This window comes from Podarcis tiliguerta (assembly GCF_965153285.1).
Source record: "Podarcis tiliguerta genome assembly, chromosome: 1".
Classification (NCBI taxonomy): Eukaryota; Metazoa; Chordata; class Lepidosauria; order Squamata; family Lacertidae; genus Podarcis; species Podarcis tiliguerta.
The window spans coordinates 104,789,404-104,816,163 of NC_139534.1; the positions used below are offsets into that span (position 1 = coordinate 104,789,404).

The following is a 26,760-nucleotide window of genomic DNA, read 5'->3' on the forward strand; positions in this document are numbered from 1 at the left end:
CCTGCATTCACTCCATAAGACGCACACACATTTCCCCTCACTTTTTAGGATTGAAAAAGTGAGTCTTATAGAGCAAAAAATACGGTACTTCTTCTCTGGCGATCACCCATAGCCGAGTAAGATTGTCTTCCATAAACACGGTTTTAACAACGAGTCCGTAAGTGACTGTGGAGGCCAATTCTGGATCCACATGTCCTTCCACTGTGGAGACATTGGTTTCCGGGTGGGAGTTGGTCATGGTGTGGATTTGCCAAGTGTGCCTTCCTCTTACCACTTTTCTCCCTTGCGTAAACAGAGTCAGTTAACAGCCTATATAAAAAGAGAATTGGATATGTCAGGTCTTGATGTGGACTATTTGTGTTAAAAACTAAATTAAATAGGTAAAGAGGGCAGGGATAGAGAACGTGTGCCCCCTCAGATGTTATTGGACTACAGTTCCCATTGTCCATGACTATTGATCGTGTTGACTGGGGCAGATGGGAGTTGGAGTTCAACCATATCTGGAGGGCTGCAGGTTCCCCATCCCTGCCCTCGAAGCATCAGATACAGGCAAAACAGCAGCTTTCCTGGACGATCTCTGGGATTGCATCATCTCTCCTCCAGCTTTTAGACATGTACTTGACCTGCTTCAAAAGCAAACACAGCCTTGCTCAGAATAAACAGATTTGGGTATTGGCAGAGAACAGGCCAGGTCTATGCTTGATGGTGTCATTCCGGGCAACAGCCAACAAGTCACCATAGGAACAGCTGGATTATTTTACAATTCCGTTGTAAAGCCAATTCTCTGAAGGGAGGAGAGAGAAGGGAGGGGAAGGGAGCACGGTTGCAGAAACCATAAGGAGGAAACAGTGTGTGAGAAAGAGGTCAAAATCACTCCTTATCTGCTGAATAATGCTTACAAAACGCAGCCCTGTCACTTCCAAGAAAGAAATTGGGCATGGAACTCCTTGCTTCAATGGAAGGATTAGTTCCCATTAAAGCCCACACATATCGTCTGAGCAGAAGGCTGCTTTCTGTCAGACATTCACATACCTTCCAACATTTCTCCGATGAAAATAGGGACGTCCCATTCCAGAATGATAATTTTACGATTTATACCCCATACATCTTACTGGGTTGCCCCAGCACTCTGAGCAACTTCCAACATATATAAAAACATAATAAAACATTAAAACATTAGAAAAACTTCCCTATACAGGATTGCCTTTAGGTGGCTCATGGGTCGGATAACTCCATACCCTCCAAAATTTCTCCAATGAAAATAGGAACGTCCTAAGGAAAAGTGGGACATTCCGGGATCAAATCTAAGCCTTATGAGGAGTGCTTGAAGGAACTGGGTCAGTTTAGCCTGGAAAAGAGGTGACTGAGAGGAGATATGATAGCCATCTTGAAATATCTTGAGGGCTGTCACGTGGAGGAGGGAGCAGGCTTGTTTTTGCCTGCTCTGGAGGGTAGGATTTGAACAAATGGCTTCAAGTTGCAAGAAAGAAGATTCCGACTAAACATTTGGAAAAACCTTCTGACAGTAAGAGCTGTTCATCAGTGGAACAGACTCCCACAAAAGGTGGTGGACTCTTCATCCTTGGAGGTTTTTAAACAGAGATTGGATGGCAATCTGTCATGGATGCTTTAGCTGAGATTCCTGCATTGCAGGGGGTTGGACTAGATGACCCTTGGGTCCCTCCCAACTTTATGATTCTATGAATTCAGAAACAGGGATGGCTTCTCTAAATCAGGGACGTCCCTGGAAAATAATGCTTTAGAGGGTCTGCATTCGCGAGCACGTTTTTAAAGGGTGCCTCCCAATGAAATCTTGCCTTTAGGAGCTGCTGGTAAGCCGTTGTCCCTGAATTAATACTCTTCAGCCGACATTAAACTTTTTTTTTTTTCATAGTCTCCAGCCATCTTCTGACCTAATTAAAATGCTTGGGGTTATCTGGAGAATGCTTTTAGCGCAACAGCTGGAGTTACTGCTTCACATTGACAACAGAGTCTGATGAGGGCAAGTTACCCCTCTGGAAAGATTGCTTCACATTGATTGGAAATGGAACATGACACCAGAAGTTATGCTACTGCAAGTGTTTCCCCACCCACAACTTACTCTGGTCATAGTGACTTGAATCTTCCCAAGTTGAGAGCGGGAAATTGTCTGGGACTCCGCAAATTTACTAGCACGAAGCAATCTGTTCGAATTTCCTCTTTACAGCTAATTTCAGTTCACATTAATCCCTTTCCCAAAAAGTTCACATGCAGTTCGCAGTTCAATTCAAGTTCATCCAGATGATCCTTTTTCCTTTCAGCTTTTAGAATGTTGCAAAATGCTGTGCTAAAGTGTAAAATATAATTATGAAGGCTAGGAAAACATCAAAACATGTACACAGCGGAATGCAAATGGTTTAATTTACTTCCCCCAACCATTACATTTTGTAACCTTAAAAGCCCAAAGAGTCTAAGGAGAAACAAGAGAATGAACATGAAAATGAACTAGAAATGATTCAGCATTCTATCCCAGAATGGACTTGATTCATGTACACTTTACTCAGCAATTATGGAACCACTTTCAGGTATGGCTCAGAGATTTTTTAAATAATTCAGGGGACTTCGTTAAGGTGAACAAGTTCATTCCATGTACTGATTATTACTGCAGTCTTACTCTAGGGGGGGGTGCTGGTGGGATTTTCTGCCTTAGGTGTCAAAACAATGCAGCCAGCCATAGTATGCATCCTTATTTGTTGGCGGTGTGTGTGTACTGTTCCATCTCGGTCAGGAAACGTCTTGAGCCAGTTCAAATGTAGTGAGCGATGCAAGCATTCTCCCCATTTCTGCTTTGGGCAGGCTGAGGCAAGCCTTGGATGTTCTCGCAAAGATGTAAGGAAAATCACAAACAATGGGCGGAATCCAATGCTTTCGTTTTACAGGGATTTTTGCTTGTGCAGTGTGGCCTATCCTTCTCATGTGCCTCCGAGCCCTCCACAAATCTGCTCTGAAGGATTTGGGGGAACCCTCAGAACATATTGGGGGGGGGTGCAGTGGGAGGAGAAGGGGAAGTTCCATTGTGTAAGGGTAAATCCTTGTGCTAACAGAAGAAGAGACGTGATTCTACTGTGGATACAACACACAGGATATTTGGAATTCCTCCAGAGGGCTGCAAATAGGCTGGGCAGGACTTGTGATTGGCTGGTGGGTCTTCTGTCCTGCAAGCTTTCTTTAGATATATACTGACAGGTGTCAAATGAAAATGTGCAGGGAAAGAGTTCTGCTTGTAGTCCTTTTTACACACCGAACCAGTTCTGCGTTATGCTGATTAGAATTTTTGCTATCAATTCCCATTATATGCTGGTGTACTTTCTTGAATCCTGCATCGAAGGGGGTCAGACTAGAAGACCCTTGAGGTCCCTTCCAATTCTTATTATTCTCAGACCCTCCGATTCTTCGAATACCGACTTCCAAGTAAAGGAGTACAGTAGTCTGCAAAAGCATGCAGTGGTTAACATTGGCCAGTAGATGGTGCAGTGGGTTGAAGATAAACTTTTGACAGCAGGGATCCCTGCCAAGTTCGTGTATAAAAGCTGAGAAACATTTGCTAAATGTAGCCTGTGGAGGGTGGTACTGGAAATTCGATGCGCCTACAGATAGCCTGGGGTCTTGCATATCTTAGCTGCTGTTTTCCCTTGTATCACCTCTACCAACCCTGCCCCCGTACCTGTGGTTTACACTAGCAAGCAAGGAGTAGATTAACATGGAGATTGGCATAACGCTTGAATCAGCATGCATGATTCAGAATTGGCTGCCAAGCAAATGATCTGATGTATTTATTAGATCACGTAGCCATCTGGCAACAGCTGGTTCCAAGATCCAGGGATCATCATGGCAGAGGGTCCAATGCACGGCAAAGGATGAGGACACTCGCCATTCAAGGTTGCCAACCCCACACCCCCTCAAAGTGCTCTGGAGAGTATTTATGAAGTCCAATTGAGAGCCAGTGTGGTGTACTGGTTAAGAGTGGTAGTCACGTAATCTGGGGAACCGGGTTCGCGTCTCCGCTCCTCCACCTGCAGCTGCTGGGTGACCTTGGGCCAGTCACACTTCTCTGAAGTCTCTCAGCCCCACTCACCTCACAGAGTGTTTGTTGTGGGGGAGGAAGGGAAAGGAGAATGTTAGCCGCTTTGAGACTCCTTAAAGGGAGTGAAATGCGGGATATCAAATCCAAACTCTTCTTCTTCTTCAATTTTACCATCCGTGCTGGGAAGCCAGGATGGTTGGAGACAGCTTCTGAAGCACCAACTTTCCCTTAAGAAACAGCAAGAAATTCCACAGCAACTTTAGGAAGTTTCTTCCACTGCGGAGCTGTTGTTATAGTTATCTCATCTTATTTCTTGCCTTATCTTCAGTTCTGCCTCCTTTTAAAAAATAAAATGGTTTTTTTGTAATACACAAAGAAAAAGGAAAAACGGTCATTACACCTATACCATACAAAAAACAAACAGACTTAATACAAACTGACTCAAAGACACAAATGACTTCCCGTCTACTCCTTAATTCAGGTATACAAGCTTGTTGCCGATACAAACTGTTATAATTTGACTGCATCTTAATTTATCTTAAGTCTCACATCATTCTTAAAGCTACTACTGAAGTTAATCAAATCAAATCAAATCAGTTCTGCTTCCTCATATATCTTTAAATGTTTGAAAATCTACCTCCTTGATCATATTTTCTTTAGGGCCTAGGCTAAACATATTCCCAACGCCTCAAAGGACTTTGCCCTCAGGAAGAAAATGGATGTACGGTAAATCTTTCTTGTTTACGGACTGTCTTCATGAAATATGGCCTGCAAGCTGAACATGAATGAGACCCTTACGTTGAAAATAATGGATACAAGGTTTTTGTTCATACAGCCTAAAGTGGTTGTGGGTTTGGGGTTTGCTTTTTGTATAATAGCACCACCATATTTTTGGCTCATATTCAGTTTGATCTCCAGTCTTTCTGCCTTATCAGCCTACATTTTAGGTCATGGCTATGAGGGTCTGGGGCTGTCCAACTCCCATCAGCCCTGGCAGCATAGCCAAGGGTACAGGATGTGTGGAGTTGGAGCTGAACAGCATCCGGACGACTAGAGGGTCCCCCATCCCTATTTTAGATGTCCTACCATACTAGCAAATTTAACTTTTTGCAACAATAGTGTGGAATGTTTTCTACATCATCCTTGTAGCAGGCAAAGCAGGGTTGTTTCGGGGAAGGCAAGGGAAAAGGGGAGTGAAGGACATTCGTAGTTCTTACTAGGATGATTGTGCTATCCGCAAGTACTGCTGTTCTAAATAAGGAGAGCCAGTGTGGTGTAGTGGTTAAGAGCGGTAGTCTCGTAATCTGGGGAACCGGGTTCGCGTCTCCGCTCCTCCACATGCAGCTGCTGGGTGACCTTGGGCCAGTCACACTTCTCTGAAGTCTCTTAGCCCCATGCACCTCACAGGGTGTCTGTTGTGGGTAAGGAAGGGAAAGGAGAATGTTAGCCACTTTGAGACTCCTTCGGGTAGTGATAAAGCGGGATATCAAATCCAATCCAAGCTCTTCTAAATAACCACTTTGCTGATCCTGAATAAAGTTAAGCTTTATATAGAATTATTGCAAGCAATCTCTCCTGCATTTCATGACCATTTGGGATCACTGGTTGTTATTACTATGTATTTAACAAAAAATTATATGCTGCTTACTAAAGCAAAAGACCTCTACACAGTTTAAATAATAAAGCCATCAAAAATACCAATAAAAACAAACATTAAAAACAAATTGCATTTAAAATGTAAAATAAAACCAGTAATTATAAGACACTTTCACTCATTTAAATCATGCATCAAGGCAACATGATAAAGTTACATGCCAGGGTAGGATTGCCGAAATAAAGAAGCTTTTTTTTTAAGCAGGGGCAGAAAATAATACAGTGAAGGTGCCTGCCTAATATCAATGGGCAGGGAGTACCAAAGTATAGATGCTGCCACAACTAAAGGACCGATTTCTTGCAAATGCAGAATGGACATTCATATGTGGCACCTGTAAACATGCCAGTTCTGCAGATGTAAGTGGTCAGGTGGGCATATATGGGGCAAGGTGATCCTTCAGGTAAACTGGCCCCAAGCTGTTGAGGGCTTTATATACTAATAGGAGCACTTTGAATCTGACCTGCTAATAAATCATCAACCAGTGCAGATCTCTGAGCTTGGGTGTTATATGCTGACAGGGTCTGCACTGACTGCAGTCTCCAAACCAAGCAGAAGGGAAGCACCACATAGAGAACATTCCATTAGTCCCGACTGTAAAGTTTCCCTTTATATCCACCACGTATATATGATTGCTACCAGAAATTAATGTAACACTTCGTTGTGTGTCTGGTGTAGTCTATGAAAGCTTATGCCACAATACATCTGATAAGCCTCAAGCCTCTTTTTTGTTTTTTCAAAGACAAAATCCAACATGAAATCGCTAAACCAGAAATGTGTTTGTTTCTGTTTCTCCATGGCTGAAACAAAACAATGGTTTCCTCTCCCACTGCAGGTGTTTAAAATAGCACAACAAAGTTCGGAAGAGGGTTAGTCATTAAGGTGCCACAAGGTTGTATTTTGTTCTTATGAGGGGCCTATATGGCAGCGTAGTTCCCACAACTGAGCCTTCTCCTCAGAAAGTCCATCGGTTCTCCATGCATTCCTCCTGCCCATTGAATTAGAAAGTTACCTGCATAAAGTGACTGCAGTGACATTTCTCCTAGCCTCCTGGGAAAAAAGGTGGCTGTGTTTGAGCTCCCAGGGAATTTGAGCCCATGTCTGCAGAGAGCTCTGGAGATTGTGGCAATTGTTGATTCTCTCCTATCTGCTGTGTCATAGTAGTCTACCCTGGCCGGGGGGAAAGTGCCGTGGTCTTTTTTTCTGGCAAGGACCCCCAAGGCAGCATATTAAAACTTAATGTCTTCTCCAATAAAGAAAACAATGCCCGACCTGAAGAATTCCGAGCAAATCATTCAGCAGAGGAAACACAGCCCAGAATAACTAAGGAGATAGTACAAGAATACTTGGCTAGTTTAGATGTATTCAAGTCTCCAGGGCCAGATGAACTGCATCCAAGAGTATTAAAAGAACTAGCAGATGTGATCTCAGAACCACTGGCAGTTATCTTTGAGAACTCCTGGAGAACAGGCGAAGTCCCGGCAGACTGGAGGAGAGCAAATGTCCCTATTTTCAAAAAGGGGAAAAGAGAGGACCCAAATAAATACCGCCAAGTCAGTCTGACATCAATACCAGGGAAGATTCTGGAGCAGATCATTAAGCAAACAGTCTGTGAGCACCTAGAAAGGAATGCTGTGATCACCAATAGTCAGCATGGATTTCTGAAAAATAAGTCATGTCAGACTAACCTGATCTCGTTTTTTGACAGAATTACAAGCCTGGTAGATGAAGGGAACGCAGTGGATGTAGCCTACCTTGATTTCAGCAAGGCATTTGACAAGGTGCCCCCTGATATTCTTGTAAAGAAGCTGGTAAAATGCGGTCTTGACTATGCTACCACTCAGTGGATTTGTAACTGGCTGACTGACCGAACCCAAAGGGTGCTCATCAATGGTTCCTCTTCATCCTGGAGAAGAGTGACTAGTGGGGTGCCACAGGGTTCTGTCTTGGGCCCGGTCTTATTCAACATCTTTATCAACTTGGATGATGGACTCAAGAGCATCCTGATCAAATTTGCAGATGACACCAAACTGGAAGGGGTGGCTAACACCCCAGAGGACAGGATCACACTTCAAAACGACCTTGACAGATTAGAGAACTGGGCAAAAACAAACAAGATGAATTTTAACAGGGAGAAATGTAAAGTATTGCACTTGGGCAAAAAAAATGAGAGGCACAAATACAAGATGGGTGACACCTGGCTTGAGAGCAGTACATGTGAAAAGGATCTAGGAGTCTTGGTTGACCACAAACTTGGCATGAGCCAACAGTGTGACGCGGCAGCTAAAAAAGCCAATGCAATTCTGGGCTGCATCAATAGGAGTATAGCATCTAGATCAAGGGAAATAATAGTGCCACTGTATTCTGCTCTGGTCAGACCTCACCTGGAGTACTGTGTCCAGTTCTGGGCACCACAGTTCAAGAAGGACACTGACAAACTGGAACGTGTCCAGAGGAGGGCAACCCAAATGGTCAAAGGCCTGGAAACGATTCCTTATGAGGAACGGCTAAGGGAGCTGGGCATGTTTAGCCTGGAGAAGAGGAGGTTAAGGGGGGATATGATAGCCATGTTCAAATATATAAAAGGATGTCACATAGAGGAGGGAGAAAGGTTGTTTTCTGCTGCTGCAGAGAAGCGGACACAGAGCAATGGATCCAAACTACAAGAAAGAAGATTCCACCTAAACATTAGGAAGAACTTCCTGACAGTAAGAGCTGTTCGACAGTGGAATTTGCTGCCAAGGAGTGTGGGGGAGTCTCCTTCTTTGGAGGTCTTTAAGCAGAGGCTTGACAACCATATGTCAGGAGTGCTCTGATGGTGTTTCCTGCTTGGCAGGGGGTTGGACTCGATGGCCCTTGTGGTCTCTTCCAACTCTATGATTCTATGATTCTATAATGTAAACAATACATGTTACATTACATTTGACCATTGCTAATTCTCAGTTGGTGCCTTGTATGCATGGGTAATAATATCAAGTTAGCCCAGACTCCATATTGGAGCCATACGGTCAATCTCCCAAAACATGAAATTGAGGAAGTGTCACAAGAAATATGGCTCTGTTGCTACTTCCTCTGCTCTTCTTGGTAATACCTAGTATAACACAACATGTTATCTTATCACAGAACCCATGGTGTGTACATGCAATTCCCAGGTAGTTAGCAATCCATGCATTAGCCAGACCCAAACCAGCTTATTTCAACAAGATGGCGGCCTCATGAGCTTTCAAAGCATAATCTAGGATTTTATTGTATTGTGCTTTTAAAGGGTGATATTAACAGTCCAGGTGGTTGGACTAAGACCTGGGTGACCAGGGTTCAAATTTCCACTCTGCCCATGGGCAGGGGAAGCAGCATCCCCTCCCAATCAAGTAAATAAATAAAAAGACTTAACTGACCAATTGCATTGCAGATAACTCCATTCTGCCCCTCCTAACATAAACTCTACCCCCTCCCCCAATAAATCCTGGCTACGCCTATGACTCTGCCATTTGACTACCTGGGAATTGCATGTACACCACCATGGGTTCTGTGATGATAAAAAGCTGGAACATCAATGTAAGAAAACAAATTTTGAAAAATAAACCAAGATAAAAGCAGGTTTATAAAACAGCACTTGGATAAAATAAAACAAGCCAGTTAAAATAGCTCAGGAAGAGTTAGGAACCTAGGAAAATCATTCTTATTCTTTAAAGCAGGGATGGGGAACTTCTGGCCCTCCAGATGTCTGGACTCCAATTCCCATCAGCCACAGCCAGCATGACCAGTGGTCAGGCCTGATGGGAACCGTAGTCCTCCTGGATGGGCATGGGAGGAATGGATGAAGAGTTGGAAGAAGATCAGAGAAGTGGCTAGCTCCATCCAGATTCTATGCTACTTTATTTATTTCATAAGATTTATATACAGCTTGATTGTAAGCAACCTCAAAGCTGTTTACAAAAAGATAAAACCATAAAATTACCAATAAGAAGAATTAGCAAAGGCTAAGATAACAATGCCTGGTGTGCTCTGGTCCATGGGGTCACAAAGAGTCGGACACGACTAAACGACTAAACAACAACAACAAGATAACAATGAACTAACAATGAACTAAAATCAGATTAAAACATGCTCCAGCTTCCTAAATATCTGGGTAGGCTTGTCTAAAGAAATAAGTTTTTAGCAGGCACACACAAAAAAGTACAGTGAAGGTGCCTGTCTGATATCAAAAGGCAGGGAGTTCCGAAGGGTAGGTGCTGCCACACTTCAAGATCTTGTTCTTACAAATGCAGTATGGATATTATGGGGCACATTTGACAGTGCTAGTTCCTCTGATCAAAGCAGTCAAGTGGGTGTATATGGAGTAAGCCAAAGTACTAAAATAGTTCCATCTCCCCAACCACTGCAGTACAGTATTATGCCAGCAACATAGCTATCAAAACTTAACAGACACCCCCTTCACTGCACTGGAGTAAATGGAAACTTCCAGGAACTTTGATCTTGCAGTGCTCATCAATATATCTTCTTCTGCATTGCAAAACGCTTGTTCCCATTGCACAGACACCAATGCAAATGTATTGTGTCCAGTTGTATGAACCCCATTGTGTGGGAAGGTGTGAAATGGTTTCTGCCATCACTACCTGCTGATTGGTGTCTTCCGTGCATGACTAATGTGGGGGTGACATCAGTCACCATCAGCATGATTGGCAGGTGACAAGATAGTTTCCAAGGGCTCTGTGCAAGTGGATGTTGTTGCTGTTGCTCTCAGCTCCCTCCTCCATCACTATTATTGTGCTTTTGACTTAATTGCCCATAAATCTTCGACCATGTAGGCCCCAGGGTTGTGGCAGCCATATTAGGTGAACCATAGGGCTTGGTCGGGTTTGCCTAATTAACATTAATTTTTATTAGGTTTTAAATTATTAGCCAAGGACACCAGCAGTTCTCTGACTATGTCCAAGTTATACAAGAATACTACTTAACAAACCTTAATGAACATCTATTATAGGAGTTTTATTTATATCATTTCCAGTACTTTTATTAATCACTTTTGGATACATGTATCTAGGGGGAAAGTATCAGCCCAACATTCCCTATGTATCATTGGCATTTGTTGCATATATAGAAGCACTGGATACATATTTCGGTGTTTAATCTTTTCCGGAGATTGCACACGTGTAATTGAAGTGGAATGAACTAGGCATGGAAGCCACAATCTGCACCCACAAGGCATCATGCTCAATACATCATCATGTTGCTGCTGTAATACAAGAACCAGGACACAGCTAGCTCCCTGTGTGAAAATGAGGTGGTCAAGTCACCTCCCACTTCAGTATAAAAGTGTAAATCAAGCTTCAGTTTAAATGTGGGCTGCAGATGGCTGTATCTGCTCAAAAACTAGCAAAACAGAATAACACCCCCAACCCACATCATTTCAAATGTCAAACTATTTAAAGTCACTGCACCCCTATTAATACATTCATTGGAAACAAAATTCTGGGCTGGGTTAATCCAGACACCTTGACATAACAAGCAAACTCTGTAACATTGTGCCAATGTGTCAGGTCCAGAAAAGACTCCAAAAAGTATAAACAAAAAGGAGATTAATTAGTCTATGAGTATCCCAAGTGAATGAAGTTGAGAAAGGAAATAAACAATAGGAAGGGAAAGCTAATTGGGGATAAGCAAGATCTTTTAGCTTTTGACATGTGGAATGCTGCTGTTACAAAACAAGAGCACTTACTTCTAAATATCTAATTTTATCCTGACCCTTTAACTTGAACCCTACACAGCCATTTCACATGACCTGGGCCTAATTTTTCAAAAGAACAAAAGCTGTGAGTCATGGCATAGAGTCTGTATGTTGATTTTGAGCGACCGTCTTGGAAACTCTTATATCTTGGTAGGAAAGGATGTTGCTAGCAGAAATCATCCAGCTTGGGACTCTTGCCACTTGAAAATGAGACTGGTGCGATTCAAGTTTTTAGAAGTATTGTGAATCCCCATTAGCTTTGGGGCTGTCATTTCTGGAAAGATCTGGTGAAGAACACTGAGCATTTCATACACTCTATACTTTGGCAACACTGTGAAGAGAATTCAAGATAAGTCTGTCCTGCCAATTGCTGAATCCCTAGATTGTTCATTGTTGCTTACATTTGATCTTCCACCAGCAATGGTGCAAACAGCTAAAATATCTTCAGCTCTGTAACCAAGATTGTTGCAAGACGATCAAACACACACACACACGTGTGCTAAATCATTCACCATTTCTTTGTAGACAATCAGCTGCCTGAAGCACAACCTTGATAAATACTGGGGGAGATTTCCGGATGGTACTGGATGGTATACCTTCCCCTCCATAATGTGGGGGCAGAATATTGTGCTGCTGGTGCAGGTTGTGTTGAGTAGGGTAGCCACAGCAAACACAATTGCCGTGTAAGGGGTGTGAGATGGCTGTCAGCTCACTCAAACACCAGTAGCCCTTACTGGATTGCTTTAGGAGCATGTGGATCCTCTTGGAGAGACATTATTATTATTATTATTATTATTATTATTATTATTATTATTATTATTTCATCTATGAATTGTTTCCTATGGGACATTTCAAAGTGATTTACAGTATAATAAAAACATATATGAAACTGTTCCATATACAGGTAACTCACAACTTGCACACGTTTAAATCTTGCACATTCGGGTGGCAGAAAGAGGGTGGGCATCCAGGAAAAAGAACTTTGGCAATCCCACCCACCATTGAACCCAATGCGTTTCAGCTATTTTGGCTTTAGGCACTATTCCCAGAACTTAATCCCAGTATAAGTTGAGAGTCGCCTGTATAGCTAAAATAACTTCATGTGTAAATAAACAGCAACACCATACTAATAATAATAAAAAAAGTTTACAACAAGAGGCACAAACATAGGTAAAGGACTCCAGGACGGTTAAGTCCAGTCAAAGGCGACTGTGGGGTTGCGGCGCTCATCTCACTTCATATCCACAGACAGCTTTCTGACTCATGTGGCCAGCGTGACTAAACTGCTTCTGGCACAATGGAAACAGCACAAACATAAAATCTGTTCAACACAGATACCAACTGGGATCATTACTTCCATTGATAAGGCTTGTCGAAAGAAGAACATCTTTAGCAGGTGCTGAAGTTACCATATCTGTATGACTCCTGTCTCCAGTGTCCTTGTAGCATCCATGATGTGTGTGATTGTGGCAGGCCTTTTTATGTCTCTGCAGTTGCGCAAATCAGAAGTTGAATAAATTGAGGGGGCACTGAAAATGCTCCTTGCTTCCTCCAAGGTCAGGGTCCACGTTCTTTTCCTTAAAATACCTTCCATCTCTTAGTTAGGTAACAAGTTGTTATTCGATGGAGTTTGATTTTCAGACTTGCATTGGTGAGCATTGCAGAACAATGCCGAACACCAAAGTGCCCACGTAGTAAATGCCAAACATCTATTTTTCTGCTTTAGTATTTTTACAGAAACCAAGTGTTTCTTTTGACTTTTGGTCACTTAATGACTTGACTACCTGAGCCTTTTGTCTCAGGAAACAAAAAGAGAGAAGAATGGACCTTCAGGCAGAGCTCAGCCCTAGAAACTGTTTTGAGTGACGAGACTCCATGAGGGCTGTGTAATAACCCCTTTTAAAGCTTGTTGCTTTGACTTTGCATAGAGAAACACACACGCTCCTCCAGCATAATGGGAAGAGACTTCAAAGGACATGGTTTCTATGTAGGCGAGGACCCTGGTACTTCTCTTTTTAGAAACTAACCACCAGAAGAGAGGGAGAAATGGCGTTAAACCATCAGAGAAGTCCAATACTATTTTAAGAGAACTATTTTTGAAGGCAGCTCTGCTGGTGTGGGTACTCCATCCAGGGCTGAGGTCATGATGGGTTCATGGTTTCTTAGACATTCAATGGTGGTTTCGTGAGTCCGACTGTGGGAGTTTCTTTACACCACTTGAGTGTTTCGGGGAGGAGGACTAGAGAGCACAGGATGTCGCTGCTGCTATCTGCAGCAGCCAAAACCTGGTGCTGTAATGTCTGAGCCTGGGCTTGGAAAAGACCCCGATGATATCACCCTACAGAATTGCTAAGAGACAGAAAATGGGAAAGGAAATATTCAAAAGTTCTTTCCAAGTTCTGCAAAGCAAGAAGATTAGCATGGCTTTCCTCCATCTCATGATTCAAACTGAAGAACTGTTTCAAGGCACAGCAACCAGAAGGGCAATTCTTCACTCTCTTTTCTTTGTTCTGCCTCTCTGCTCTCAAGGTGATCACCTGCCTATTATTTTATGGTCATATGGACAAGAAAGAATGGACTGAATCACCATAGTCAGTGCTGTAATGTGAGTTGAGCCAGCCCACATTCCAAAGGATTGTGAGAACCAGCCCCAAATAAAGTGTATTTTCATAGACCAGGTTAATTAACAACAGTGGTTCGAAACAAAATGGGTGGAATTCAACGCTGCACTTTTCCAATAATTCTGGCCCTGAAAGTAATGCAGCTTGTCAGGTAGAATTATGTTCACTGCTCATCTCAGTTGTATGGGGTCTACTGTGGTTGCTTATTGGTGAAAGAGAGCTTGTTTGCATCTTTTCAAAGCTACTCTCTTACTGTTACCATCGTCATTTATTGCCTCCTATGAATTCTGGCGTTGCATCTGGGCAGAGCCCTGGCTCAAATTTAAGCCTTCCTCCATCTCTAAAACCAGAACCTGTTTGTGCATCTAGATCAGAATCATGGATCAAGCAGCATGTGAACCATACAAAAATAAGTCAGTTCCAAATATAAGTCAATTAATCACCTGAGCAAACTGTGTGATGTTCTTTATTTTTTCCTTAGGTGTAAGCAGTCTTAAAGCTCCACTGAATTTCACACCTGAAGCAAAAATTCACGAATGTGGATTCTTGAGCAATCCTAGTCCCCCGTTTGTGCTGTTGGGGGAAGATTAGGACGCAGAAGGTGTTTACCTCCATGTAGCCCAGCCAAACTCCAGCCACCAATGGCACAAACTGTTGACAGGCTACCTGTGGTGGTGTTCCTAAACCAGGGCCCAATCCAGGCTTTTCTGCTGCACTAGCTTGGAGCTGGCCCTGCACAAATCAAGACAAAATTATGCCACCCAATTTCTTCCCTGGTCAGCAGTGCTTGGATGCAGCAATGGCTCCCCATTCTGTTTGCCCAGTTGCTCCCCAGGTGGAAGTCAGGATTGCTCCCCGAGACTTTGCTTGCTAGAGCATTTTGAAATCTCAGGCCTTTGACTTTAATTTACAGTACCGGTAATACGGTCTTAGGAGGAAAGACTTTGGACTGGTTAATTAACAGCTAAGCAGGCAACAAATTTCAGTGGCATCATTAAAATGATGCCTTCTACTGAGGACTAAATTTTAGATCACAAGTACCCCAAAATAAATTACCCTTGGCCCCCCAAAAAGATATTAAACATGACATTAAAAGTTATGATAATTTTTATTACAATTTGAGAACAGATATATACGCTTGAAGGGGGGAAATATTGAGCTAAAAATGTGCTTACCACTGAACTTTAAAAAAAAAAAATTAAAAAGTGATTTCCCCTTATTTCCATCTAACGGAACTGCTTATCATGGGCCCTGATACTTACTCATTTGCTTGGCCTCAGTCATCCCATCTCAGTCAACCACTGTTCAGTAACTAAAGATAGACCTTTTAGGTGGTCTGCAATTCCATACTCACAAGTGCATCAGAGCAGGACAATGTAATCATGTTCCACTGCTTCACAATAAGCCTTTAAGGAAATGGGAAGTGAGGATAGTCAGCCTGCTAACCCCCTCCCCCCATTGCCATTTTGGAATGGTTTGTCACAGGATCGGAGGGGAGGGGAGGGAGGCAGACTAACTGTCTCATCTTGTGAACACATTCATTTAGAATAAAGGTAAAAAAGCCATATAGCCTTGGATCCCGAGTTTCCTTTCTGCAAATAGACTACTGGCAACACGAGAACGGGCCTTCTCTGCAGTGGCCCCCGTCTGTGGAATGCTCTCCCTAGGGAAGTTCACCTGGTGCCTTCATTATACACCTTTAGGCGCCAGGCAAAAATGTTCCTTTTTAACCAGGCCTTTGATTGATCTGATTTACATCCTATACCCTTTTAAAATGTGGCTCTTTTTTGAGGGGTTGTTGTTTTTATGTTGATTATATATATTGTGTTTATGTTGATCTTTTCTGCAAACTGCTCTGAGACCTCTGGGTATAGGGAGGTATATAAATTCAATCAATCAATCAATAATAATAATAATAATAATAGTGGTGGTGGTTTTTACTGAAGGGAGTTGTGGGAGTCCAACAACATGCAAGAGGTCACAATTCAGACTGCAATGGCTACTGTGTAAAAAAGAATAAAGCGTGATTAAGAAAACTAAATGGGTAGATATGCTTCACCTCAATGGAACATTTAAAGAAACAGTTCTTCTAGATATAGAACAATGGCAGAATTTGTGAGGCATGGTTTGGGGGATGAGTGGGGACCATGGCGAAATCCTTCCCTTTTCATGGCTGGAAAATGAGCTCTGGAATAGAAAAAAGTGTGTGTCACACTGATACAGTAGACTAGGAAGTGAAACCTAAAAACCACCTTCCTTCCCTCTCCCCAAAGAGACGGCTGAAGAATGAATTCACGTATTGCTCACAGCTGAAACAGGAACTTGGTGCTTATGGACAAGTGCGGGGCCTTGTCCTTCTGTCTGAGGTTTAAAATTATGTTTGTGGCTACTTATTCCTATTCAAAGGCAGCTTAAAAGAGTTTTGCTGTCTCTGTCTTCAGCTTCTTAAAGTATCTAAGTACTTCAGCCTTGAGCCATTTCCCTGGGCAAGGCTGCCTGAGAGGAATTCTGCATGCTGACCTGGCCCGCCAGACCCTTTTAACTCAAAGCCTTGCCAACCACCATCTTCTGGCTCAGGAGATAAAGGTCTAGGTAGCTGCCCTGCACTATGCTTGCTGTATAGTAGTGGAAAGGATCTCCAATGAGCAGGGGTCCCCAGGCTCCTTGGACTGACAGAGCCACCTCCCACAATTCCTGCAACACCCACTATTATTTTTGCACACGTTCAAGATGCCCTTGAATGCTTTTACCCCTTTGTAGCATTGACAGTCTTGACACTGTGGCTTCCCTGGGTGCTTCTACATTTCTCTTTATGTATGAAGGGCACTGTACTTGAAATGCGTGCTTTAGTAAAGTATTTTTCCAGTGAAGCATTGTGTCTGTTATTCTTTTTCTGTAGCTGCAAGCAGAAGTATATTTGACTAATGCTGCACTCTGGAGGTCACTGGGACATTGATGGTGATGGGTTTCCTCCACCCGCCTCCCATTCATCTAATGGGAAGTTACAAAAGGGAAAAAAAACCATGAATGAGGGGATGATTTGAATGAACTGAGTGTTTCTGCTCAGTTCAGTGCTTGCCTGACTAAGGAGAGCGAGCTGGTGACTCAAAGCCTGTGGAGAGCAATGTAGACAGGACAGCTTCATTTGCAAAGCTTGGCAGCACAATGGATAACCAGACATTTGGGTGGCTTCCAGCACAGATAAAAACATAATAAAATGTCAAACTTTAAAAACTTCCCGATTCAGGACTGCCTTCAAATGTCTTCTAAAAGTTGTGAAGTTCTTTTTCTCCTTGACATCTAATGGAAGGGCGTTCCACAGAGCAGGCACCACTGCCCAGAAGGCCCTCTGCCTGGTTCCCTGTAACTTCACTTCTCACAGTGAAGCTGGACCTCAGTGTCCAGGCTGAAGAGAGTGGAGATACTCCTCCAGATGAACACTTCTGCAGATACTGTCCCGGGGTCCTTTACCTTTTTTTACCGCTGTGCAGTGGCACAGAACTGTAGAGCCACCTTCCTGACATCACAGCAGCTTACCTGAATGGGGCTGGGGCAGGAAGGTGGAATAGCCGGGGTTATGCGGGTGCCCCAGCAGAGCCAATGTAGCTCTCTTGCTGGGCCCACAAAACCCTGGGGTTGCATCCTCTCTGCTGAACCCCAGCGCCGTCTGGGTAAGCTGCAGTGATGCCAATTTTGGGAGAGCTGCTCCACCCCGTGCTGCCTCAGGCCACAGCTGTACTTCTCTAATGTCAATCGAAGTTTAAAGACTGTCTCAAGGCAAATCTTTAAAAATGTAGTATAAACACTGACAACTGGGAGACACTGGCCTGCGAGCATTCCAGTTGGAGAACAGCCTTTACCAAAGGTGTCATGGGCTTTGAAGACACCTGAACTCAGGAGGAAGGCATGCTTGGCAAATCCACACTGTGATCAACTCCTGCCCGGAAACCAATGTCCCCACTGTGGAAGGATTTGTGGATCCAGAATTGGCCTCCACAGTCACCTACGGACTCATTGCTAAAACCGTGTTTATGGAAGACAATCTTACTTGGCTATGAATGATCACCAAAGAAGACATCCCTAGATGCTGATATCTTACAGGTTCCAGATTTTCCTCTGACTTTTCTACCCTCTCATTCCAAGTTGCTTCTACCATTTCTCTCTCACACGCCGATCTCACAAATGTCATCCTTAGTGGGCTGTGGAACACGCCTGCCTCTGAGTCCCTTCAGACCTTTCAAGGAAGATGCAGCCATTTCTGGGCTATTGGGACTGATTATCCAGCAAGCACTCTAGCAAAAGGTGCATCTGGCCCGCTTAGCCTCTGACCATTAATCAAGTTTAACAACCACCAACAAGCATTAATACAGCAGTCCTCCTGGTCCCATAAACGCTCCTCCTGTCCAAAAGTCCCAATGTAGGGACCAATTAGAAGAGACATGTCTTTTGCTAAGCACAGAATGGGAAAGTGGGAGCCTGAACAGCAGTCACCGGTGGCTATGAAAGTGGTCAGGCCTGTTCGACACTGAGTGAGAAATTCAGCCTGATAATCCTGCCAATCCCAGGTCAAATGCTAATGTCCCTTCTCCAAACTTCCCGGCAACCAGTCCAATAACAGTCTTCAAAATGTGCAGGTTCTGGGCTCTTGGTACCAGATTAGCTCTTCTGCTTCCTTTAATTTAGAAAGGTCCTGCAGAGCTGGACAGCTGCCAGTCAGTCTGTCAAGACGGGAACTATTTTGGGAATTTTTATGATGGAATAATATTTTTTTGGTAAACAAACGGAAAGCTGTTATACAGGGACCTTCACCTCTCAGCTCCCGGTTCACCTCCCTCACTGCTTCAAAGCCACAGTGGTTGCACTGTCCATCATGGAGAACTCCCCTCATAGCTCTCGTGGGGACAAAATAAACAGCAGCTTTTTGCTCTCTTTTCATTAACTCTTCAACACAAAAATGTGAGTAAGGGGGGGGGGAGCCTTTCTGGTTGAATGGGCAGAATTAAGCATTTGCCCACTGGATTTAATCTTTCAAAGTACCTCAAGACATACTGGCATAGTGCCAGCAATGGGAACTCTGCAAATACACATGCAGCATGCTCTGTTTGCCATTTTAAAAATCACCACAACTCTTCTTTCCCACTTTGCCATTCAGCACTTTAGCTTTCAGTAGTGAAGCCTAGCCAAGAACAGACAGAACAAACAGGATAGAGAAGGGGAGTGTTCTGCTCTGCTGGCCCTGGTCGTGATTAGCCAAACGGAATAATCTGACAATTGGTTTGGGGGGGGGGGAGCGGGTGGACTAAACTGTCCATACCATGATTTTAAGTCCTAACAATCTGATTCCATTCTGGTTCAAGTGGAAGCCATCCCTTTAGTACAGGTCTGGCTTGTCCCAAGATGTGTATATTTCATTTCCCCTTAAATTATACATATTGGTAAAGGGCAAATGCAAATTATTTTGGCGGGAGGGGGGAGTCCATGGCAGAACCACCACTTCCTAAATCCTGATGGATTCTTGCTGATAAGCCCATTTCTTTCTTTCTTTCTTTCTTTCTTTCTTTCTTTCTTTCTTTCTTTCTTTCTTCCTTCTTCTTCTTCTTCTTCTTCTTCTTCTTCTTCTTCTTCTTCTTCTTCTTCTTCTTCTGTACTTCAGTTTTTAAAAAGCATTTTTATTTATTTTAAAATATTTATATACCATTACATATCAGAGAGGTTTACAACAATTATACTTGAAACCATACAATGATTGAAAATCACATAAAAAGTGACTCAGAAATCAGCTATTATGGAAAGATGCATTCTTAATTGTCTGCTTAATTCCCTCCCACTGGGAACTGATTGCCTTCTTAATTCCCTCTCACTGTTTTCTATGGAAATGAAAACAACTACATTGGCTACACAGGGCCAACATAGTTTTTCTCCCTTTGGGGGGGGTGGGGCTGTTATAGGAGGAGAAAGCTTTGGATCTTGTGCACCGAAGACCTCTCTTGATCCACTCGCTGGCTCTCAAAGTGAACCATTCACAGTGGGATCAGGTGTTAAACAGGGTTATGTTATTTCCCCAACTATTAATTATTTTCATTGCCATGATCCTACACTTTGTCGAAGGGAACTCCCCACCAGAGTAGAAATCATATATCGAACAGATGGAAAGCTCTTCAATCTGAGCAGGCTGAAAGCAAAGAGTAAGGTTACAGTAACTTCCGTCATAGAGCTTCGGTACGCTGATGACAACCTCCAAACCATCCTAAATATCTTTGCAGAAGCTTACGAAAAACTTGGCCTATCACTCAACATTCAAAAAACCAAAGTGCTGCATCAACAAGTACAAAATAACCCCTCTGCAGCACCACAAATCCAACTCAATGGTGTAACGTTGGAAAATGTTGATCACTTTTCCTACCTAGGCAGTTATCTCTCCCCAAGGGCCATCATTGATGCTGAAATCCAGCATCGCCTGAGCTCTGCAAGTGCGGCTTTCTCCCGATTGAAGGGCAGAGTGTTTGAGGACCGGGACATTCGCAGGGAAGCCAAAATGCTGGTTTGCAAAGCTATTGTACTACCAACCTTACTATATGCTTGTGAAACATGGACCACTTATAAATGCCATCTCCAACTCCTCGAAAGATTCCATCAACGGTGTCTCTAAAAATTTTACACATCACTTGGGAAGACAGGCGAACTAATATCAGTGTACTGGAAGAAGCAAAGATCACCAGTGCTGAAGCAATGATTCTTCAACATCAACTTCATTGGACTGATCATGTTGTGCGGATGCCTGATGATCGTCTTCCAAAGCAACTACTCTATTCCGAACTTAAAAATGGAAAGCGTAATGCTGGTGGTCAACAAGAGAGGTTTAAAGACCGTCTCAAGGCAAATCTAAAAAAATTTAGTACAAACACTGACAACTGGGAAACACTGGCCTGCGAGCGCTCCAGTTGGAGAACAGCCTTTACCAAAGGTGTCATGGACTTTGAAGACACTCGAACTCAGGACGCAAGGGAGAAACATGCTAAGAGGAGGGCATGCTTGGCAAATCCATACCGTGATCAACTCCTGCCCAGAAACCAATGTCCCCACTGTGGAAGGATGTGTGGATCCAGAATTGGCCTCCACAGTCACCTACGGACTCATTGTTAAAACCGTGTTTATGGAAGACAATCTTACTCGGCTACGAGTGATCGCCAAAGAAGAATAAGGAGTATCCTGCCCCTTCAGTCCTCTTCCCAGTCCTACAACCACCAGAGCATTCATGGCACAGCAAGGTCAATCAAATGTGGAATCTGAAGGTATCCATTATACAGCTATAAAAAGACAATATTTTATACAACTGTTTGCACACACAGGTGTCCACAGGGGAGGGCAAGAGAATCATCCCCTCCCATCTGGTGAACTGTAATTTTCAAATCCCCTGCTTTCATGTCTTAAAAAGTGTAGAACCTGGTTAATGAAGGAAAATGTGCATGCTTATCTTGTTTATTGTTTTGAAATTTGAAAGCCATCCTGGGTATTTGACTGAAGGGCATTTGAATGTACAAGCACACAGTACAGTTTTGTTGAGTACTTGTTGACAACCTTTGATTTTGGATTTATCTCCTCTACCTGCCCTTCCCTTCCTGTGTATTTTCTCACACAGATTTCTCCACACCACAGGTAATTGACAGCACTTCTTCTTTGAAGAAGAGAGGGAATATTATTCCCACTTCTGTTTTATACAGAAGGCTTCAAAGTATAGTCAATATCTTAGCCAAGGTCTCAGACTATAACTTATGTGCAAAAACCTGCTGAATGCCTGCCCATCACCTTCCACAAGTGATAACTCACCAGGGAACTTCATTTTCGGGGACTGCACAAAATTCCAGTCATTTCAGGCTTAGGATACCTCTTCCTGCTTTTGTCCTCATTTTCCATCTCACTTCCCTCTCACCTCCTTGGCTTCTGTCCTCTTCATTTTAATTTGCAAGAGAGAAAATTCCAACCCCACCCAATTTTTTCTGTCTCACCTGAGCTAGTCACATGCTCCCCTAATTATCTTCTCATAGATTCCCGTAAGACACATATCACAAGACCGATATTCTTTTTCACTTTGCATGCCTCTGTACAATTCTTACATTTAGGGTTTCTCACAGGGACATGGAATGTGGGACCTTCTGGATCAGTTTCCAAACGTGGCTTTCCAAATGTTTTTGGACTACAAGTCCCATCATGGGCGTAGCCAACGAGGGCAGCTGCCCCCTTCAGATCAAGAAAAACTAACTGGCCAATCACATTGGTTCTGCCCCTCCCTAACAAAAGTCTTGCCCCCCCCCAAAAAAAATCCTGGCTATGCCCAGGATTCCCATCATACCTGACCACTAGTCTTGGTAGCTAGGGATGATGGGAGTTGTAGTCCAATAACAGCTGAAGACCCAAGTTTGGGAGGCACTGCTCTGGATGTTGCTGAAGCACATGAACCTTCAACCCTGACAAACAGGCATTGTTGGCTGGGGCAGATGTTGTTGGAATCAAACAACATCTGGAGGGCCCCCAAGTTCCCCATCCCTAGTGTAACGTGTGACAACTTTATGTTGTGTGTCAAATCTACATCTTATATGATCATCATGCTGCAACCCACATTCAGGGATCACACAGCTTGTAACTTGCAAAGGGCTATGAGTTTCGTAACACGTGAAGCAGCCCTAGGGGTATCAAATTCAGTGTGTTCATATAGCTAAATAACTAGATTTCTTAATCATGTCTTGTGCCTGCAAAAAAACAGAGCGAAGCCATGACATGTACTGCACCTTTAAAAAGTTATAATCCTGTGTTTTCTAGAAGATAAAAGCTGTGTGAAACCAACTTATGATCCCTTTCCCTTTTGCTGTGATAGTTAGCTGCAGAGAGAAGTTTCCCCCCCTCACAGGCTTCGGCCTGCAATGACCCATTAGTCCTGTGTTATTTATGACTTTATAAGCTGTTCCCTTGGAAATAATGGGTGTAGTATCCCAAATGTGGTCTATGATTTCATTGCAGGATCAGGACGGAGGAACAGATGGTTTCTTCCTCCCTCCGAGCTCCACCACCAAATCTATTCTTTCATATCGGCAGAGTTGTGGGCAGGTGGCCTAGAGTACCTTAGGACCATGTGGCTCAAACGTGTAGTAAGGGACAGGAAGTTTTACAATCAAGAAAACTGTCTTGTATTTTATTTTATTTTGTAGGGTGGGGGGCAGCATTGTAGGTGAACACTTGTGCAGCGCTGGTTACCCTCCCTCACACTGATCCCTTCCCCCACATATACGCTGAAGTTAGTATTTTTCCAATGAATCGCTTTGAATAACATATTGTCCTGGAGGCCTGGGACTTTACACGAGCGTACTTCTTAAAAGATACCAGGGGACCCTGACATCAGGCCGCAGGGAGTTAAGTAAGCTTGATGGGAGTTTGCTTACAAGCACAGAAGCCTGCGCTAACAGCCCTGCTTTGTGTCATTCGGAAGCACAGGCTCCAGCCCTTTCCGATTTCTCACCTGTCCAGACTGGTTGAGAGAAAATGTCTCTTTATTGAGGGCTGAGAAGAAAACCGCACCTATTGCCGCTTATTCCCCTGTGCAGTGTTAACCCTTCACTTCCAGGGAGTCTCAACGGGATATCCCTGGACCATAAACACTGTGTGTATTCATCCAAGGATCTCTCTGGTGTTGTTTTATTATTATTTTTAAAAAACTGAGGTATAGTTAACCCTTCACTCACTAGCACAGAGCTTCCTTGGGGAGCTTTTCCTCAGGGGTATTATTCTTAACCCTCGGTTGAATACCACCCAAGTTCAAGTGGGTCCAACAGTCAAGAAGGCGGTTTCTGCAGCTGGTGTAGAAGGAAGTGAGGAGCAGATGGAGCTTGTCAACCTGGAAAGGTAGCCCATCTAGGAGAAGGAAAACTCTTGATCCTAAACCTTGTGGGATATCTTCAGAAGAAGATAAGTCTAAGAAGTAAACCCTATACAAATCTGGAACAGAGTCCCTAAGATGGTCAGATAGGGCCTTGTACGCCTCCTTTCGGCAATTCCTGCAGCCAAGCTGGTGCCAAACGTATCACTGTGTTTTCCTTTGGACTACATCAGCGGAGCTGAGAGGGGCGTCTTGTTATCTGGGCAGCCCAGGGCCTCCATACACGCTGCCCAGGCACGTGCCCCGGGGACGTCACTTCAGTGCTGCTAATGCAGCAAAAACAACATGGGAGGCAGTAGTTTTGATTAAGGCTGGCATATAAATATATTTTAAATAAAATAAAATCACCCTGCTCACTCACTCCCCCCATCTCTCCCTGGGTTTCCAGTAGCCATTTGCCCTGCCTTAAAATAGCTTTCTTTGAGAGTTCCTTAATGGCAGAAAACAAACCAGTATACTCTTCTACAACCCAGCAATTATGTAGCCAATATGGAAATGTAAAACCGAAAATTCAAAGTATGTTGCTGATATCTTGTATTGGGCCTACGGAGGCTACAGTAGACATATGTCAACTTTTGGCTTCCACTGAGCTCTGCACTGAACTCCCTGATGAAGACTTGAGTGAAATAGAAAAAGTTCCACAACTTAAGGAGACGTTTCAGCTTCCAGAGTAGCCTGTTGCTGTAAATAAACAAGAGTCCTGTGGCACCTTCAAAACAAACTGATTAAGGGGTAACTTTGTGTGTAATAAGAGTTCACCTGAGGCATCTCTTTATGGATGTTGGTCTTGGAAGATGCCAAAACATTGTTATTTTAGAGTGTTCATTTGGAGCTGATTCAGCGCATGCCCTGTGCGCCAGTATAGTGTGGTGTAGTGGTAAGAGCATCGGACAAAAACAAAGGAGACCAGAGTGCTAGTTCCCACTCAGCCACGAAATCTCCCTGGGTAGCCCTGGGCCAGTCACTGCCTCTCAGCCTCACCTACCTCACAGGGTTGTCGTGAGGATAAAATGGGAAGAGGGAGAATCATATGCATATCTGAAAAAATCATATCTGAAAAATGAATCCCTAAGCAGCAAGCAAGGTTCAGCACACTCTCTTTCAGTCCAAAACTGTGGCTGTTGTCTAGGAATTTCTCCCTCGCCTTTTTCAGTGTTTCAATAGAAAACCAACCGGCCGGTGCCAGCTGCGCAGGAGGTCTCAGTTCCGATAAACGAGCACTGTCTTTTCTTTACCTGCTTTGTATCCTGCCCTGAGAGAGATCAACACGGCAAGCACCGCCTCGTGAACCCTTCCTTCTCCAAGAACTCGGCGGCTTCCTCCGCCCCAGCTTATGCAACCTTGCGGGCTGCCACCTTTCGTCACCCAAACAAAAGGTGCTGCGCCTTGACTTGAGCAGCGCCTCCGCCACGTGGGAAAAGCCTGCACCCATCATGGGGTCGCTGCCAGGCAGCTGCACCTTTTGTTGCCAAGAAGACAGCTTCCCCGTCCTAAATCCCCGAATAACTAGGGTTCCCACCCCACCCCATATCTGGAAGGGCGGAGGAGATATTATTATGGCCGCCGCTTCCTCCACCCCCCCCCCTCGAGGGGTTTCGAGGCCCCCGCTCGGCTTCCGCGCTCCATTTCCCAGCCAGCTACAATTATAGAATTCTAAAGATGGAAGGGACCCCGAGGGTCATCCAGCCCGACCCCCTACAATGCAGGACTCGAACTCACGACCCAGGGATTAAGAGCCTCATGCTCTAGCTCTACCAAGCGCGCTAGCCAGCCAGCCAGCCGGCCCTCTTCCCCGCTTCCCGGCCTGCTCCCTCCCTGCCTGCTTTTCCTCTGATTTCTCGGAAGAATTCCCGCCTGCTGGCCTCCTTCGCCGCCGCTGCCCGAGTGTTGTGATGTTGTTTTCCCTTCGTCGCTATGGGCGGGGAGTTCCGTCCGGGAGCGAAAAAGGGCGGGAGAGGGAAGGGGGCGTGATTCCGGCGGCCCCGACGGGGTGGTGGAAGGGGAGCACCGGGGGGACGGGCAGGCTGCTTCCTTCCGCGGGAACAGGCTCTGTGGGGTGAAGGGGCTTCTTACTCCCCCCCCCCCAAAAAAACCTTGTTTTTAACCCTTTATTGTTTATGGAACTTCACGTTGTTTGCAGTAGCAGCTGGACTGGGGGAATTAGGAATAACCTTGTCCAGACCTTTGTCTGCAACACCCTATAGTGTGTAGAGACCACCTGGCACGGATCTTGTATATAAGACATCTCTGATATACACTGGGGTTGTTCTTTAGATTACTCTGGCACTACCTATGGGTTTGTGCGTTTTTCACTGTGGGGTGAAGGGGAGGGTGATCTTGTGCACAGGCCCTGCTTGTGGGTTTAGCCACTGTGAGAACATTTGGGGTGATCTATAGTCCTGGTACACTGACTGGCTTTCAACAGAAAGCCTCTTAATTCATTGGACTATTTGTTGTTGTTATTGTTGTTGTTGTTAATCTATTTTCTTTTAAGCCCACTTTTCCTCCAAGGAGGTCAAAGTGGCTTAGATTATTTTCTCTCCCTATCCCCATTTTAACACATTCAACTGAGGCAGCATTCCCCTTGTAGTGAGGGTGAAAATGTGTTTCTCCTGGGATTGCTGTTAAAAGCACAGCTGTTAAAGGCAAGGACAATGGAAACAAATAGATTTGGCTGGTTTTAAATGATAGGGCAACAGACAGCAAATTATGGGCATGCATGCACATTTTTATTATAGAATCAATGGAGACTGAATACTTGCTTTTTTT

At 44.0% G+C, this 26,760-nt stretch overlaps 1 long non-coding RNA gene across 1 annotated transcript; it reads right to left on the bottom strand.

The window, feature by feature from the left end:
• Positions 1–128: 128 nt before the first annotated feature.
• LOC310681515 lies at positions 129–25,935 on the bottom strand. Its single transcript, XR_014513368.1, has 3 exons — positions 25,227–25,935; positions 4,235–4,400; positions 129–309 (listed from the first exon to the last, which is right to left on the bottom strand). It is a non-coding gene; the product is annotated as an uncharacterized lncRNA (long non-coding RNA).
• Positions 25,936–26,760: the final 825 nt, after the last annotated feature.